This window comes from Chiloscyllium punctatum, chromosome 29 (assembly GCF_047496795.1).
Source record: "Chiloscyllium punctatum isolate Juve2018m chromosome 29, sChiPun1.3, whole genome shotgun sequence".
Classification (NCBI taxonomy): domain Eukaryota; kingdom Metazoa; phylum Chordata; class Chondrichthyes; order Orectolobiformes; family Hemiscylliidae; genus Chiloscyllium; species Chiloscyllium punctatum.
Window position 1 is genome coordinate 40,422,034 of NC_092767.1, and position 16,177 is coordinate 40,438,210.

The 16,177-nt window shown below is 43.1% G+C and overlaps 1 non-coding gene across 1 annotated transcript; it reads right to left on the reverse strand.

The window, feature by feature from the left end:
• Window positions 1-15,464: 15,464 nt before the first annotated feature.
• On the reverse strand, window positions 15,465-15,546 carry trnas-uga (transfer RNA serine (anticodon UGA)). The gene has a single exon. It is a non-coding gene; the product is annotated as a tRNA-Ser (tRNA).
• Window positions 15,547-16,177: the final 631 nt, after the last annotated feature.

Here is a 16,177-nt window from a genome sequence, read left to right on the forward strand (position 1 = left end):
CACACTTAGAATACTGTGTAATTTTCTGGTCGCCACATTACCAAAAGTATGTGGATGCTTTGGAGAGGGCGTGTAAAATGTTTAAGCAAATGTTGCCTCATATGGAAGGTACAATCTAAGAAGAGAGGTTGAGTAGGTTAGGTTTGTTTTCATTGGAAAAAAGGAGTTTGAGGGAGACCTTTTTTGAAGTTTACAAAATCATGTAGGGTACAGACAGGGTAGATAGAGAAAAGTTTTATTTCCCAGGTTGAAGGATTAAAAACGAGAGGTCACGCTTTCAAGGTGAAAGGTGAAAAGTTTAAGAGGGATACTCGCGGCATCTTCTTGACACAGCGGGTGGTGGGTGTCTGGAACGCGTTCCCAGCAGAGACGGGAGAGGTAATCACGGTAAATACGTTTAAGAGGCGTCTGGACAGATGCATGAGTAGGTGGCGAGCAGAGGGATACAGATGCTTAGGAATTGGGTGACAGGTTTAAACAGTAGATTTGGATCGGCTCAGACTTGAATGGACGTAGGGCCTGTTCTTAGTCTGTACAGTTTTTTTGGTCTTTCTTCTTAAATTATGCCAATTTCATTACAAAATTTCCGAGGTCTAAGTGCCTGAAGTGAATCCATGCTGAAACACTAGTCATAACAAAGCTGAGGGTTGGCTTTGGTGTAGTAGCGTGGTCGAGCGGTCTAATGTGCTGGTATGTAAGTCTCAGTTTCTATCTAATCGTGGCTTCGAATACGAGCATTGAAAATGAGCAACAATGTGGCGATGTAGGTGAGAAAACTGCGCATGTGTGGATGCCTTTTAATTTGAGTGTTTGCAGATCCTCAGTGTGCTTACACTCTCGGTGATAAAATCAGTGACCGTCTCTGAAAACAACGCAAGTTCCTGCTGTCCGACAGATCCTCATATCCCGTCGATAACTTTGCTTTTGGAAATCTGCGTTGCCAGTTTCTGTATCTCAAATGGTCAGCGCAGTTGGCTTAAATGTTGGTGGTTCGAGCCCAGCCAGGGAATAAGCCTCAAATATTTCAGCACAAGCATTTTCCCCGACCATGTATTGAAATTATAACCGGGAAAACTCATCCATGATTCACCCCAAGTCCGCAGGGAGCGAGACGGTGACACGCAGCAGAATACGACATCACTTTCTCCAAGCTCCCGATGCCAACAGAAAGCGGCCACTGCAGCTTCAATCAGCGGCTTTCTGCCAAGCCATGGGAAACAACTCGTGGAAAGTGCTCCCTTAGGAACAGCTCTTTCCGTTTGAAAGGAGCAAAACTTTCACTTTAAATTGGAAAGGGCTTCAGGACATTGGAACGTTGCTCCAGTTCTTGGAACGTGTTATAAATAAAACTCCTGACTTGAAAATAGGAAGTGGTAAAGGTTTTAGGTAGAAAGAACAAATAAAGTGTTGACTGAGACGACTCTGTCTCGTCAGCAGATGGGAAATGCCCAAAACTGTAAACGGAAATGATTGGGTTTCCTTAGGTAATTTCCCAAATGATTTACTGTCTGCCAGAGAGATGGGAAATCACATCAGCGACATAAAGGTGAGGGTAAAAATGTGAAGATATTAAGGTTGAATCTTAACTCCCGGGACAAGTGCGGAATAGATTGTAATGCTTTGAAGGAATAACTGAAGTGAAAGGTGTGAATGATATTTTTGTGATTACGAAGAATGAACCTGATCCTAACAAATTGCTGATGAATTATGCTCGCAATGTAATAGCAAACTAATCCACAGTGCACCGTGCTTGGTTAGCTCAGTCGGTGCAGTGTGAGATGCTTAATCTGAGGGTGGTGGGTGCAAGCCTCACAATGGGCGCTTTCACTGCTTCATACAATTCCGGCTCTTCGTTCCACGTGCAGAATTGCAACCCTTCGCAGGGGAATGTTCTTGCTGCTTTCATTGACACATCTGTCAACCTGCTTTTGATCACACGTCGGTTTCTGAGTGAACACTGTTTCCATATTCCTGGTGGCGCCAGAGACAACTTTATAAGTGCAGCCGAAAATACAATGAATGATGTCCGTTTGAAAACGTGAGGTTCCAAACCAACCGTGCACCACCCGAAGTGTTCAAAGGCACGGAAAGCGAATGGCCACTTACGAGGGGTCTGACAGAGACGGATCAATGTCACATGGGTCTTGAACCAATTTTCAGTGATTCAGATCGTTCTGATGGAAACCGAAGGGTACTCTCCCTCAACGTTTTGCTATTGTTCTTCTTGTGTTTAACGAAATGAGCAGTATATTGTCAGTAACGAGAGTGGAGGTGCGGCAGGATCGTGAGGTTTCAGTGTGGGACATAGACACAGTAAGTTAATTATCCCCAGAGCACGGGAGAGTTGTTTGGTCCAGGATCACTGCCATCTTCTGTTTCTAAACTAACAAATGAAATTACTGGAAACTCTCAGCAGGTCTGGGAGCATCTTGGAAATATAAATTGACTTCAGACTTCGGGACTCGTGACACTTCTTTTCCATGTCCATCTCCACCTGCTTTTGCATACTCTTCCTTTTTATTGAACGTCTCCTGACTTCCAACTTTACATTCAGCTTCTCTTTTATTACTTCCTCTCCAACAATTTTCCCAGTCTCCAATTTTGTATCAGAACTGTTCCATCTTTCACATTGCCCAGGACTTCGAACTGAACAAATAACTCTGTTTCTATTTCCTTAGATAGCAGATGGCCAGAGACTGGAAGGCAGTGTGGTTCCGAAAACTCATCCATGATTCACCCCGCGTCCACAGGGAGCAAGACAGTTACACGCAGCAGAATACGACACCATGTTCTCCATTTCCCCCGATGCCAATTGAATGCGGCCACTGCAGCTTCAATCAGGGCTTCCTGCCAAACCCTGGGACACAGCTCGTGGAAACTCCTTTCTCATTAACTGCTCTTCCCGTGGGAACGGAACAAAACTTCCATTTTAAATTGGAAACGGCTTCAGGAGATGGGAAGGTTGTTCCTGTTCTTGGAACGTGTTATCAACAAAACTCCTGTCTTTAAAATAAGTAGTGGTAAACATTTTAGGCAGGAAGAACAAAGAAAATGTTGATTGTGAGGACTCTGTCTCATCAGCAGATGGGAAATTCCCAATACTGTGGACAGAAATGATTGGATCTCCTAAGGTAATTTTCCGACTGATTTGCTGTCTGCCAGAGTGACTAGAAATCACTTCATATGAAAATATTCGGGTTGAATCTTAAATGCCGGGACAAGTGTTAAATAGATTGTAATGTTTTGAAGAAATAACAAAAGTGAAAGATGTGAATTATGATATTTGTGATTGGGAGGAATGAGCTGGATCTTTGCAAATGGCTGTGCCAGGTGAATTGTGCTCAGAATAAAATAGCAAACTAATTCGTCGTGTGCCAAGCCTGGATATCTCAGTTCGGTGAAATGTGAGGTTTTTAATCAGAGAGTCGTGCGACCAAGCTCCATAATAGTCGTTTTCACTGTTTAATAGAGTTCCAGCTCTTCGTTCCACATGCAGAACTGCAAACCAACGCTGATGGAGCATTCTTGTTGCTTTCGTTGACACATATGTCCTCCTGCTTTGATCACATGTCGGTTTCTGAGTGAAAACTGTCTGCACTTTACTGGAAGCGCCAGAGACAACTTTATCAGTGCAGCTGAAAATACTATGAATGATGTCCATTTCAAAACGTGAGATTCCACTACATCCGTGCACCAACCAAAGTGTTCAAAAACACAGAACGCGAATGGCCATTTGTTAGTGGTCTGACAGAGATGGCTTAATGTATCATTGGTCCTGAACAACAATTAACTGATTTATAATGTGCTGATGGAACGTAACGGAGCTCTCCCCGAACGTCTTGCAATTGTTCTTGTTGTGTGCTCATGTAAGTTGATGTAATGAACAGTTTATTGACAGTAACGAGGGTGGGGGTGTGGAAGGATTCTGAGGTTTCAGTGTGGGACAAATGTGATCTGATCGAACGGGTAAGTCAAATATTCCTAGAACATTGGAGAGCTGATTGGTCCGGGATCACTCCCATCTTCTGTTTCAAAATCAACAAATGAAATTTCTGGAAAATCTCAGCAGGTCCTGTCGCATCTTGAAAATGAAAACCGAATGAGATTTCGGGACTGGTGACACTTCTTTTTCCATCTCCATGTCCCTCTGCCTTTCTGCAAACTTCCTTTTTATTGAATATGCCCTGACTTCAAACTTAATATCCAGCTTCACATTTATTGCTTCCTCTCCAAACATTTTCCCAGTCTCTAAAATTGTATCATGCTTGTTCTATCTCTCACTTTGCCCAGGACTTCCAACTGAACAAATAACTCTGTTTCTATTTCCTTTGATACCAAATGGCCAGAGATTGGAAGACAAAGGAGGACGGTTAGCGCTTTCAGAATATCTGGTCTGCTTCACCATTCGATCTTGGCTAATATCGTTCTTAACCCCATTCTCCAGTCCTCTCCCTGAACACTTACTCCCCAGTCTTAGGATCCAGTATTTTTCCCAGAGTGGGTCCTCATCCGTCCCAAAACCCACCACATGTGTTGGCAGCTGTTCCACCGTGTCTTCGTGTTATCAATCTCAGTTTCAGTGATTCTCGGCAAACACGAACTGTTCTGAGCAGCTCGATCGGGTCTCTGGCCCCACTGTGATCCTGTGGTGGAGCAGTAATCATCTTCATCTCCTACGGAAAGGATCGGCGCTTCAAAAAAAAACGGACAGAAAGAAAGATCGGCTTGTGTGTCAAGATATGTGGAGGTAATTACTTTCTGACCCGGTCAGTAAACCTTACTCTGTATATCCCCGCACATTTTAGCTGTTGTGGTGAAAGGGAATATCAGTCCAATTAATTTCCATCTTCGATTTAATTCGATATGTTTTCTTCCATGTTCTGAATATGTAGGGATGTTTCCAGCACTGATGGTCACCATTTCTAAGTTTGCATGCCGCGAGCCCTGATATTTTCTGGAGAGTAGCAGTATCAATTTGTGCGAAAGTGGCCCAGTACAAAGCTTAGAAGAAACATTGTTGCTTCCTCTTTACGGACGGCAGTCTTTCATATCATGATTGATGGGGCTTTATTGCATACTCATCAGCAAGCCTTGTTTTGAATTTACTCGCCCAATACTACTGTAGCGGTGGAAAGAATATAATTCCGAACACCTGCTGCGTGAATTTCATTTTCAAATTTCTATTCGCAGTGGTCCTTGATATGTGGCGATGTTTCTCTCACTGCTGGCCATCCTGTTTAAGAGTGCAGTTACATATGTTCCTCTGTCTTGGCGCTGCAGGCAAAATTGTCTGCGCCTTTTCAGCCAATATTTCCTGGACATTTCAACATGGAATTCTTTATTTTTTCGATCATGTCCACTTTAAGGACACAGTTACCGGGCACTGATCCTTTCTGTAACAACAGTACCGCATTTGCTTGACATGCGAAGGAGGCCTGGATCAGTAACAAGGAGAACATTTATTTCCTCCTGTCACAGAGAACACTGGATTCATGATGTTAGTCTCTGTCAAATGCATCCGAAAATGTGCTCTGAAAGCTTCATTTGAACGCTGTCTGGCGTTTCTCAACGTGTGTCAACCAAAACCAGAAATCCTCATTCATAGTTTGGAGCAGTTCACATATTCGAGTTTCGAAGTAGCAGACACGGATACAGTTCATTCAGAATGAAAAGATTTACAGGCACAGATGATCTATCGTCTCTTGTTCTCATACTGTGTCTAATATTACCGTGTGGCCTGAAGTCTAAGCCATGTTGCAACTGAAAATGAGGAGATCACAGACAGGCTGCCAAATGACAGTATGTACTTTGTTTTCTTGTTCTCAGAGTTCCAGGAAAGTATGACAGCGAGGGAGAGGATTGCAAGTCACGTGCAGCTCTGGTGAAATACCTTCTGTCTGATTCAGTCATCAACAAGAAACGAGAATGCGACTAAAGCGGGACGCCTTTTCACAACTCGAACAAAGCGCAATCACGAACAGTGACCACTTCTTTGTCATCTCAGATCGCCTTTGACCTTCCCTGAATATGTATAGGAACTAATTTTTGCACACCTCAAAGTGAGAACTGTTTGATTTACCCACCATAAGTGAGTCACATGTCCTTGATTCCCACATAGGTTTCCAACTCAGCTTGCAGCCAGGTGGCAGTTGTTCATGGCTCTGCTGGATAATGCACTATTATGGAGTAATAACATGAAAGTTGGAACTCTTATTGGCTCTGGGTTTCGAATAATCTTGCTACGTGTTCTGCCATTCTCGATTCCAGTGCTAAACAAGTTTTTCAGTTCATCTGAGCAGCAGGAGAGTCGGCGTTTCTGGCAGGAGCAGAATTCATCATCTCCAGTGATCACTTTATCTGAGGGGAGAAAATGAGTAAAGTTTTATACAGCGAGTAATCGGAATTGCATTCCGTTTCAGCATGGCAGCAGATATGGGCTAGCAAATTCAAAGCCATAGTTTCTGATGAGAACAACAAGTACGACCGATCAGATAGAGCAATTCCTCCTCACCGCTTATTCTGCAGAACTGGTACAGTTGCTGTGAGTATGCTGCATGGTATCATCAGGTACATGCTCTTGGGATTCTGGTTTTGGCCTATGTGCTCGCTTGGCTGAGCAACCTGAGACTCTGATTTCAGATTCCACTTCTTAACAAGGCTTAACAAGCCTTGTGTTTGTATCCCAGCGCGGCCACGTGTGCTAATGGATTAATCTGGCAACGTTTTGCAGGGATGAGTTTTGTTAAAGTTGAACAGAAAAAGTAGTCATTTCTACGAACCCGGCTGTGATGTGGCACAGCAGAAAACAACCAACATGTCAGTTCCCACGCTGGTTTCCCCTTCTGCTGTAGTTGTCACGTTCCCCTCCAGCTCGAAAGGCCACCAGCATAATATGCGACTTAAAAACAGGCTGCGCCAAACTTTCATATTCCAGACAATTTGCATTTTTCACAGTTTCTCTGGAAGTGAATGGAGATATTTATTTCCCTGTTGATGTGAAATTAGGTTCTACATTGAGTCTGCTCACAGTTTTCTGTTGTTGTTGCGAAAAGGAGGGAAATTGCGATACGAAACTTGGTTACTTTTCCATAATTTCCTTAATTTCTGTCCTGATGAGAGAGGCTGGTGATTGGTACTCTAGATCCGGTGGAGACATCAGCCCAATTGTTCACCTCGTCTAATCGAGACTAATTGGTAATCTTCACTTTTAATGGTTCATTGTTAGTCAGTTCTGATTCATGTTACTTGAGCACTTTCCTGGCAGTATTGGTGCTCTAAGGCGCCAGTACGTTGAAAGCACCATTTGGAATTGACTCGCTGCAATTTGTGTGAGCAGCTCATGACCCAGACGACTCGCTCTGCCTCACAGACAGCATTCATGAGTCCGTCTGTATGAAAATATGTTCTCTTTGTCAGTTCTGTTTCTGTTCATGAGTTGTCAGTTTTTGGTTTCGCTGGAGACACACACACAGACAAAGACCCACACACACACATATATTTTGTGTGATGATTTTTTTTGGTACTTTCAGAGTTACATTGCACTTTGCTCAGAAACTACATACATTCATGTAGAACTCTGAGCTCAAAAACTGCATGAAATTACGTAAAACTCTGTTATCTCACTTTTTGGATTGGAATCAATCTAAACATCAGGTCATAGACAGAGAACGCAGGGGCTAACGCCTTCAACATATTGTCTAGCTATTACCATTGTTAACAGCTAACCCGAGAATGCAACTTTTAAAAAAAGGCTTAACAGACAGTCAATTCTTCAATGTATAATTTCAGTTACATCACACTGCAAATCTTTGCTATAAATTCTGTGTTACGATCGAGCCCTCCACAAACACCTAATGAAGGAGCATCGCTCCGAAAGCTAGTGTGCTTCCAATTAAACCTGTTGGACTATAACCTGGTGTTGTGTGATTTTTGACTTGGTACACCCCAGTCCAACACCGGCATCTCTGAATCACAACTTATTCCCGACAGCTTGCAAGTGTTCCCTTAGAAACTGCAGCTTTTGGAAACGTATTACTGGGACAAAGTCATTGCTCAATGTGATGGGATGCACCGTCAATCCCTAATTACTCGAGAGATTGAGATTTTGAGTTACTCCACAGAACCCTGGATGTCCTGAGTAGCGGGGTACAGGCATGATGACATGAGGCAAGGATTTGGATGAAGTGACTTTGAAGAAGCAGCGAAACATTTTCAACTGGGAAACGCGAGAACCTTGGAGGGGTAATTGCGGTGATCGCTTTCGCTTGTATTTTTGCCATTGTCCTTCCAGACAGATGCTGATCGATCACTGAATTGTTCTGGCAGGATCCGTGTGTGTGTTCTGGGTGCAACCAGGATTTAGTTTTCCTTCGGATAATTCACAAGAAGAGAATTAAATCTTCATTTCCTGGCATGGAATGAAAGCCTGTTCTGGGCAATGCAAACTCAGACTCGTATGCAGGGATGTCCATTGATACTGCAGTAGCCTTTGGGACCTGTACAAACTCTAGTGCCTGCTCTTCACGTCATAATCGTCTTCGTCAGCAGTGTTTCTCTCTCCAAGTTTCCAAGTCGGTTCATATTATCACCCTTGGTTTCAATGTGAAGAAGGCAATGCTGTGATAATCTGATGTTGTTCAGCAGATATATTGCAGCAAGTTAAGTAAAGACTGATGCTAACACGAGCTCGTTTTGAGCTGCGCTGATGTGTTGGCAGCAAGAAAGGCAACGTTCAACTCGCCTCATTCCGGATGATGGGCTCGAAATGACCAGTGGTTTCTCGCTGAATTAGTTCAGGCTCTGGAATGTAGAAAACTTCAAGTATGAAAGTACAGTGAAAGGAAATGTTTCACAGAGTGGGGCATTCCAAGTGAAACAGTGACGGTGATTATGTTTGCTGATTTTTCACCTTGTGAAAGCTGTTTCCCTGAGGTGGACGTTTACATTGCCTGTAGACAAACTGTTACAGCCAGACCTGGTCTTTGGGTCAGTGACGGAATTGGTAACACGCCTGACGTCGAATTAGGGATTGTCGGTTCGCATTTAAAATCACGAGGATGCAGCGTGCTAGTCCATTCCTGTTGTCTGTCAGGAACGGAAGGGTTTGGGTTTTCGAATTTACAGTTTCTTTCGTCCACTTCAAATTCTAGCTTAGAGCAACCTCTCTCATTGTCTGTAGAACTGGCTTTGGTTTAACCAAAAGCTGCCTATTGGCGGTGGAACTTGCATGTTGGAGCGGACATCTGAAGTGAAGCCCAAGGAGCTGGTCAAATCCAGAGAACTATGGACTCTCGGGGAATGTGTCTGTGTGTCTCTTTCTGTGGGTAATAACACAGTGTGCCTATGTGAAACGTCAATCCCATTGTTGTGTCATCTAAGATCAAAGCGAGAACCTCACTGCCATTTGCACTGGAAACATCAGAACACATAAGGTTATGGATCAAAGCTGGAAACTGGGAATAGAATAGATGAATGTCTTTAAACCAGACTGCACCATGGGCCAAATGGGATTTTCCATTCTGCAAAACTTGAAGACGATTAGAAACCCATCTGCAGTGAAACTGATCATAAATAGAATGGAAAATCCATTTCATTGAGAATAAGTGCAAGAGCGTCTGTCTTCATTCCGTGTAATCTCGTAGTTAGGATTTGGAATTCTAACCGCAGTCGTGTTGGTTCTATTCTCGGACAGGGAATGCATGTTTTATTGTGCAAATATATCGTGGTACCAGTATTTCTTACCACTGGTCAGAACCTGGTAATGCTTGGTTTTGTGCCAGGTTATGAAAAATCAAAAAGATACAGGTTTTGGAAATATGAACTAAAAACGAGAATTGATAGAGAAACACTCTTCAACTGGCAACATCTGTGGAGAGAAACAGATTTTTTTTTTCCTTAAGATGGACAGGAAACAGGTTTGTTATAGATTTCTAGATTATACTGTTGGGAAAATGATAATCTTACCTGTCAAATCAGGATATTTATCAAAGTCACTCTTGAGCTTACAAACATCGAATTTACAATCTTAAAAGGACTTAATCAGCTGTCATGCTACTTTCATTTTCCTGAGCTGGTGGAAGGCTATGTTTCAATGGCCACTTTTTGGATTGAGGATTGGCTGTCTAACAGAAGGCAGAGAGTTGGGATAAAAGGTTCTTTTTCAGAATGGCAGCCGGTGACGAGCGGTGTCCCGCAGGGTCCAGTGCTGGGGCCACAGCTGTTCGCATTATATATTAATGATTTGGATGAGGGAACCGGGGGCATTCTAGCGATGTTTGCCGATGATACGAAGTTAGGTGGACTGGCAGGTAGTACTGAGGAAGTGAGGAGGATACAGAAGGATCTAGACAGGTTGGGAGAGTGGTCCAGGAAATGGCTGATGGAATTTAACGTGAGCAAGTGCGAGGTCTTGCACTTTGGCAAAAAGAATAAAAGCATGGACTACTTTCTAAATGGTGAGAAAATTAATAAAGCCAAAGCACAAAGGGATCTGGGAGTGCTAGTCGAGGATTCTCTAAAGGTAAACATGCAGGTTGAGTCCGTGATTAAGAAAGCGAATGCAATGTTGTCTCTTATCTCAAGAGGGTTGGAATATAAAAGCAGAGATGTACTACTAAGACTTTATAAAGCTCTGGTTAGGCCCCATTTGGAGTACTGTGTCCAGTTTTGGTCCCCACACCTCAGGAAGGACATACCGGCACTGGAACGTGTCCAGCGGAGATTCACACGGCTGATCCCTGGAATGACAGGTCTAGCATATGAGGAACGGCTGAGGATACTGGGATTGTATTCGTTGGAGTTTAGAAGATTAAGGGGAGACTTAATAGAGACGTACAAAATAATACATGGCTTGGAAAAGGTGGATGCTAGGAAATTGTTTCCGTTCGACGAGGAGACTAGGACCCGTGGACACAGCCTTAGAATTAGAGGGGGTCATTTCAGAACAGAAATGCGGAGACATTTCTTCAGCCAGAGAGTAGTGGGCCTGTGGAATTCATTGCCATGGAGTGCAGTAGAAGCCGGGACGCTAAATGCCTTCAAGGCCGAGATTGATAGATTCTTGTTGTCCAGAGGAATTAAGGGCGACGGGGAGAACGCTGGTAAGTGGAGCTGAAATGCGCATCAGCCATGATTGAATGGCGGAGTGGACTCGATGGGCCGAATGGTCTTACTTCCACTCCTATATCTTATGGTCTTATTTCCTTTTAGTTTCCGTTATTTAGCAGTCAGGCCGAATGGAGAATTGTTTCTTTCAGTGTCTGCCTCAATATGTGTCTTTGTTTTTTTTATATTTGTCTCTGTATCCTCCTGGGCCTTTTTCACATTCTCCGACTCTCTGGCTGTCCATATCCCTCATTTCCCATTTCTGCTCTTGAAAAGCCTGACATTCAGAGACAGTTTGAGATTCGAACTGCTGAGAGGCTTTCTGACGCCTGGCTGGAGTCGGTCGAAGTAGTCTCACATTCTCTGGATCATGCGTCTGTCACTTCGACCTGAGGCAAGGAGACATTTCTTCCTCAAAATCTAAAGACTCTTTTCGAAGTTAAAGTTGAATTCCTTATCCAACAGAAAAAGAAAGTAATTACATGATAGCTGAAGAAGAACAACGATGCATTTACTGTTGGTGCACAACGAATGAATGGTGACAGCAGAGAATGAGGGTGATCATGTCGTGGTGTCAGTGCCATTACCACAACATTTCCCGGGAATGCTGCAGTGTCTCCTGCCCCACCACTTAATTTCCACAAAACTGGGAATGAAGGAATGAGAATAAGAGGATGAGAAGCAGAAGTGCTTGTGGAACGGCGGGAAGAATCTCCAGGTTAAAATACTAGTTAAAAAGAGCAACCTACACTACTGGATGTAAACCAGGAAAATGAAGCCGGAACACGAAATCAGAATGTACAGCAATTCAAACAGGACACTGAGTTTCTCGATCAGCAACACAATACTTGCGAGTAATAACGAGCTTTCAATACAATGAGCAGGCACCAGTGTGATGGGAGCTGCTTTCACCAGCTAAGCCATGGCGCCATGTTAAGAGCCAGATTTCTCGTCCATATGTGCAATGCCTGAACCACTTGATCACAGGAATTCGAAAACGCGTTTTCTGTATTAATGTTGCTCAGTATGAATGGCAATCAAACTCTGCTTGTGCAAAAACAGACATTTCAATGCTGAGCATGCCCCACTATAAAGGCACAGAAAAAGACAGTATCCTCTTGCATTGGCATCCAACAGATATTTTCGTCTGTTTAAACTGACAGAATAAAGAGGATGTGCTCATCTCCTCTCGCGTCTCATTAACCACGTTAATACACACACAGGGATTTTCAAACCAAGATGAACAGGCTCATTGTTGTGAATTGACAGCAGTGGTGTGTGAGTCATTGCGAACAGTGAGCAATAAATGCTGAACCAATAGCACTGACACTGAGCCTTGCACCATCAGCTCCACACTCACATCTTGTGTCATGTCTCCTAGGCATCAGTGCATTTGACTTTAATTATTCTACCCTGCACCTCTCCTCAATTTATTCCCGACCGCTTGCAGTGTCGAATTACAACATGCAATTAGTTTGGAGGGACTGACAAGAAACCACTAGAGATGGAGTTCCAGGATTGCGGAGAGCAGACAGACCCCAAACTGCTAACGTAACTCACCCAGGGAAGAGCAGATGGACCCCACTCTGTCAATGTAACTCAACCAGGGGACGGAAGTCTGACATCACACGATCAATGTGACTCAATGAGGAAATTATGGCCTGACCGCACTCTGTTAATGTAACTCACCCAGGGAAGAGTAGACTGACGCCACTCTGTCAAGGTTAGTCTTCCAGGGAAGAGCAGACGGACCCAACACTTTATATGTAACTCACCCAGCAAATGGCAGACTGACACCACTCAGAGAAGAGCAGGCTGTACCCATTCTGTCTCTGTCACTCATCCAGGAAAGAGCAGGCTGATCTGATTCTGTCAATGAAACACAAGCTGGGAGACGAGCCTGACCCCACTCTGTCAAAGTAACTCACTCAGAGAAGAGAAGACTTTTTCCATTCTGTCTATGTGAATCATCCAGCGAAGACAGTGATCAAACCATACTTGCTGTTAAACTCAGACAGAGAAGAGCAGACTCTCACGATTCTGAGAAACTAACACGCCCATGGAGGAGCAGACAGACACCACTCTCTTAACGTAGCTCACCCAGGGAAGAACAGACTGAGTGCACTCTGTGATATTACTCACTTAGAAAGGAGCAGACTGACCCCATTCTGTTAATATGACTCTCCCAGGGAAGAGCAGACGAAGGCCAATCTGTCTATGTGACTCAACCAGGGAAGAGCAATCTGACCTCACGCGATCACTTTAACACAACTAGGAAATTGCAGACTGACGCCACTCTGTCAATGCAACTCACCCAGGGAAGAGCAGACCGATCCCACACTGTCCAAATAACTCACTCCGTGAAAAGGAGACTGACGCCACTCTGTCCATGTAACTCGAACAGGAAAGAGTAGACTGATGCCACTCAGTCAGTGATACTCACCGAGGGAAGGGCAGACTGACCCCACACTCTCAGTGTAACTCAGCAGACTGATCCCACATTCTGATATTCTGCATTCATCCCGGTTTTTACCTAATCATATTTCTGACTTTACAAACTACGTCATAACAGGTTGACAACTGCAGAATGAGCTGTGTTCCGTTCCCCACTGATGTTTGCAGTATTCATTCAGCATATTCGAGTAGGACTTGATGCGCTTGAGGGTGGTGTATTCGCGGCATTATGGCTTTTCTTTTCGTTTTCGGTCTACTATTACGAGTTCATTGCGCAGACTTCTGAAGAAGACTTTTTGGAGTCGAAATGGTAACTGTGTTTTCTCTTGAAAGACAGACGTAGCTTTATTTCTGTTCTCTTATAAATTGATCTTCTTCTGATCTTTGCAAGTGAAATAGGGTGCATTACTATTGCTCGGTTTTAGTTTCAAAATCAAGAGAAACATGAAGGAGACAATATCAAAGAACACAAAGTTCTGATTTGTTAAGAGAATTTTTGCAGCAATGGTGGACATGAAGGTCAAATTAAGATAACGGTTCAAGAACATTTAGTCTGGAAGTAATATGTGACTTTAATTCCAAATATATGTTTCCGTTCTTCCAGTACATCTTTTTGACTCCCAGAAAACATTGATTGTTTTCTGTATTCACTTTGTTTCACGATATCCGTCTTCTGGTCGACCAGAGACAACTTCAATTTGCGTCAGCATTGAATAAGATTTCGCTCTTTCTTTCGAGAAGCCATCCTATGCATTACGTAACATTTATCATGCTGATGGCTAAGAAGTTCAAAATGAATTACGGTTTATGGATCGTGAGCAAGAATGAAGTGATCCACTTGTGAACAGATGTCACCACGCCCTATTCCTACATTGGGCCTGAACGGTCCAATGGCAGAGTCTGCAGAAAGGAAATGTCTAAGGGAACTAGTCCTTTGTTCAGTTTGATTTGATACCAATGGTAGTGCTGTGCTGGGGCAGAAATGTGTCAACATCTCTGAAGTTAGAGTCAAAATTTAAGTCACATCTACTCCATGGAGTGTCCTCTCATATCGGAACATGCTGACATGAAAACATCTAGCACTGATAGCAAAGGTTTTTTCATTAAATCGGGAGTCTGTTTAACTGAGCAATTCAGACAGCCAAGATGAATAATTGGCACTTGGTTCTTCAAGCTGAGCTCTCCACACCAACTGCTCCAACGGAGGTCGTGGATAAGATCCCCATCGATTATTTTGGTCAATTTTAGTCTCAGCAACAACCTATTTTTCTGAACAATACTACACCACAAACAGAGGGCTAAGTCTGATTTTCATCGTTAATTTTCAATTTCAGTTCTGAATGCACAGTTTCTTACGAATGTGGACAGCAGAAGACTGTTAACATTCCATTTCTCATATTTCCAGAAAATTCTACTCCGCTGATAACGCCTTGCCTTATCACACCTCAAGCCAGGAACCTGGACCAGTCGAGTTCCTTTCCACACATCGAGTTGTTTTTTCTAATTCATTGACTGCTGACATAATAGATAATTGCCCTTGAGAGTCAGCTGTAAATTAGGTTGAACTTTCTCAGCTTGACTTTCAACTGATCCTAAAAAAAACTCATCACCTGCAGGTAAATGTATTGCATTGCTTCTTGTTTTGCTTAATTTCACCCCCCCCCCCCCCCCCAACGCCTCCCGCCTCCCGAACATCCAAATTTCACGATAGTTCGACAAATGTTTGGAAACTGATTCGTGTTGGAAGTTGATGGCTTTTTGTGTCTCGACATATAATTTATTCAATTAGACATCTTGAAGTTACTTCGGATCTTCACAGTTGAAAATTTACTTTCGATTGAATGCAAAGCTCAAGCTCCACGAAATCCAAGTTCTGCAAAGGAATTAATTACTTTTAAAAGAGTCAACGCTGTGAGCAGGATTCGAACCTGCGCAGGGAGACCCCACTGGATTTCAATTCCAACGCCTTATCCTCTCGGCCATCACAGCTGCATCCACATTACCAATTTTCATAGTAAAAGAACTGAATTCATGAAATACGAAATTTGTTTGAAGAATAAATTGTCAAGACCCAAAGATTTCGCCAAATCCTTTGCAAAGACCCAGACGAACGTTACCTTAGCAGATTGACAGGCTTTCACCGCAAACTAGATCCTGACACAGCTGAAGTTGTGGAAATGATTCTTCATTGAATTATAGAGTCACGGATGTACACCACACGAAGTGAGGATCATTGTCTCACTGCGTCCGATCGATTTTGACTCAATTGCTCGTCATCTGGTGCCGAAGTAGATATGCTGTTGTGTTTTAATATTCATCGAAATATAGTATTAGAAATATTGATGCTAAGTCCATAAACACTAGCTACATTCGTAAAAAAAAAATCGGAATTAGAAAGAATGCAGAACCAATTTACAGAAATGGATCCAGCAACTAATCCGTAAGTTCTGACATCAGGTAATGAACTTGTGAGCACAAAAGAGGAATATTGACCGAAGATTTGGAACTTGAAATCGTCTTGACGGAATTATTTGAAAAGTTTTTGCGATTGTTCTAGAGTCATCAAGTTCTTGAACAATACAACATGGAAAGTGGCCCTTCTTTCCAACTTGACCATGGT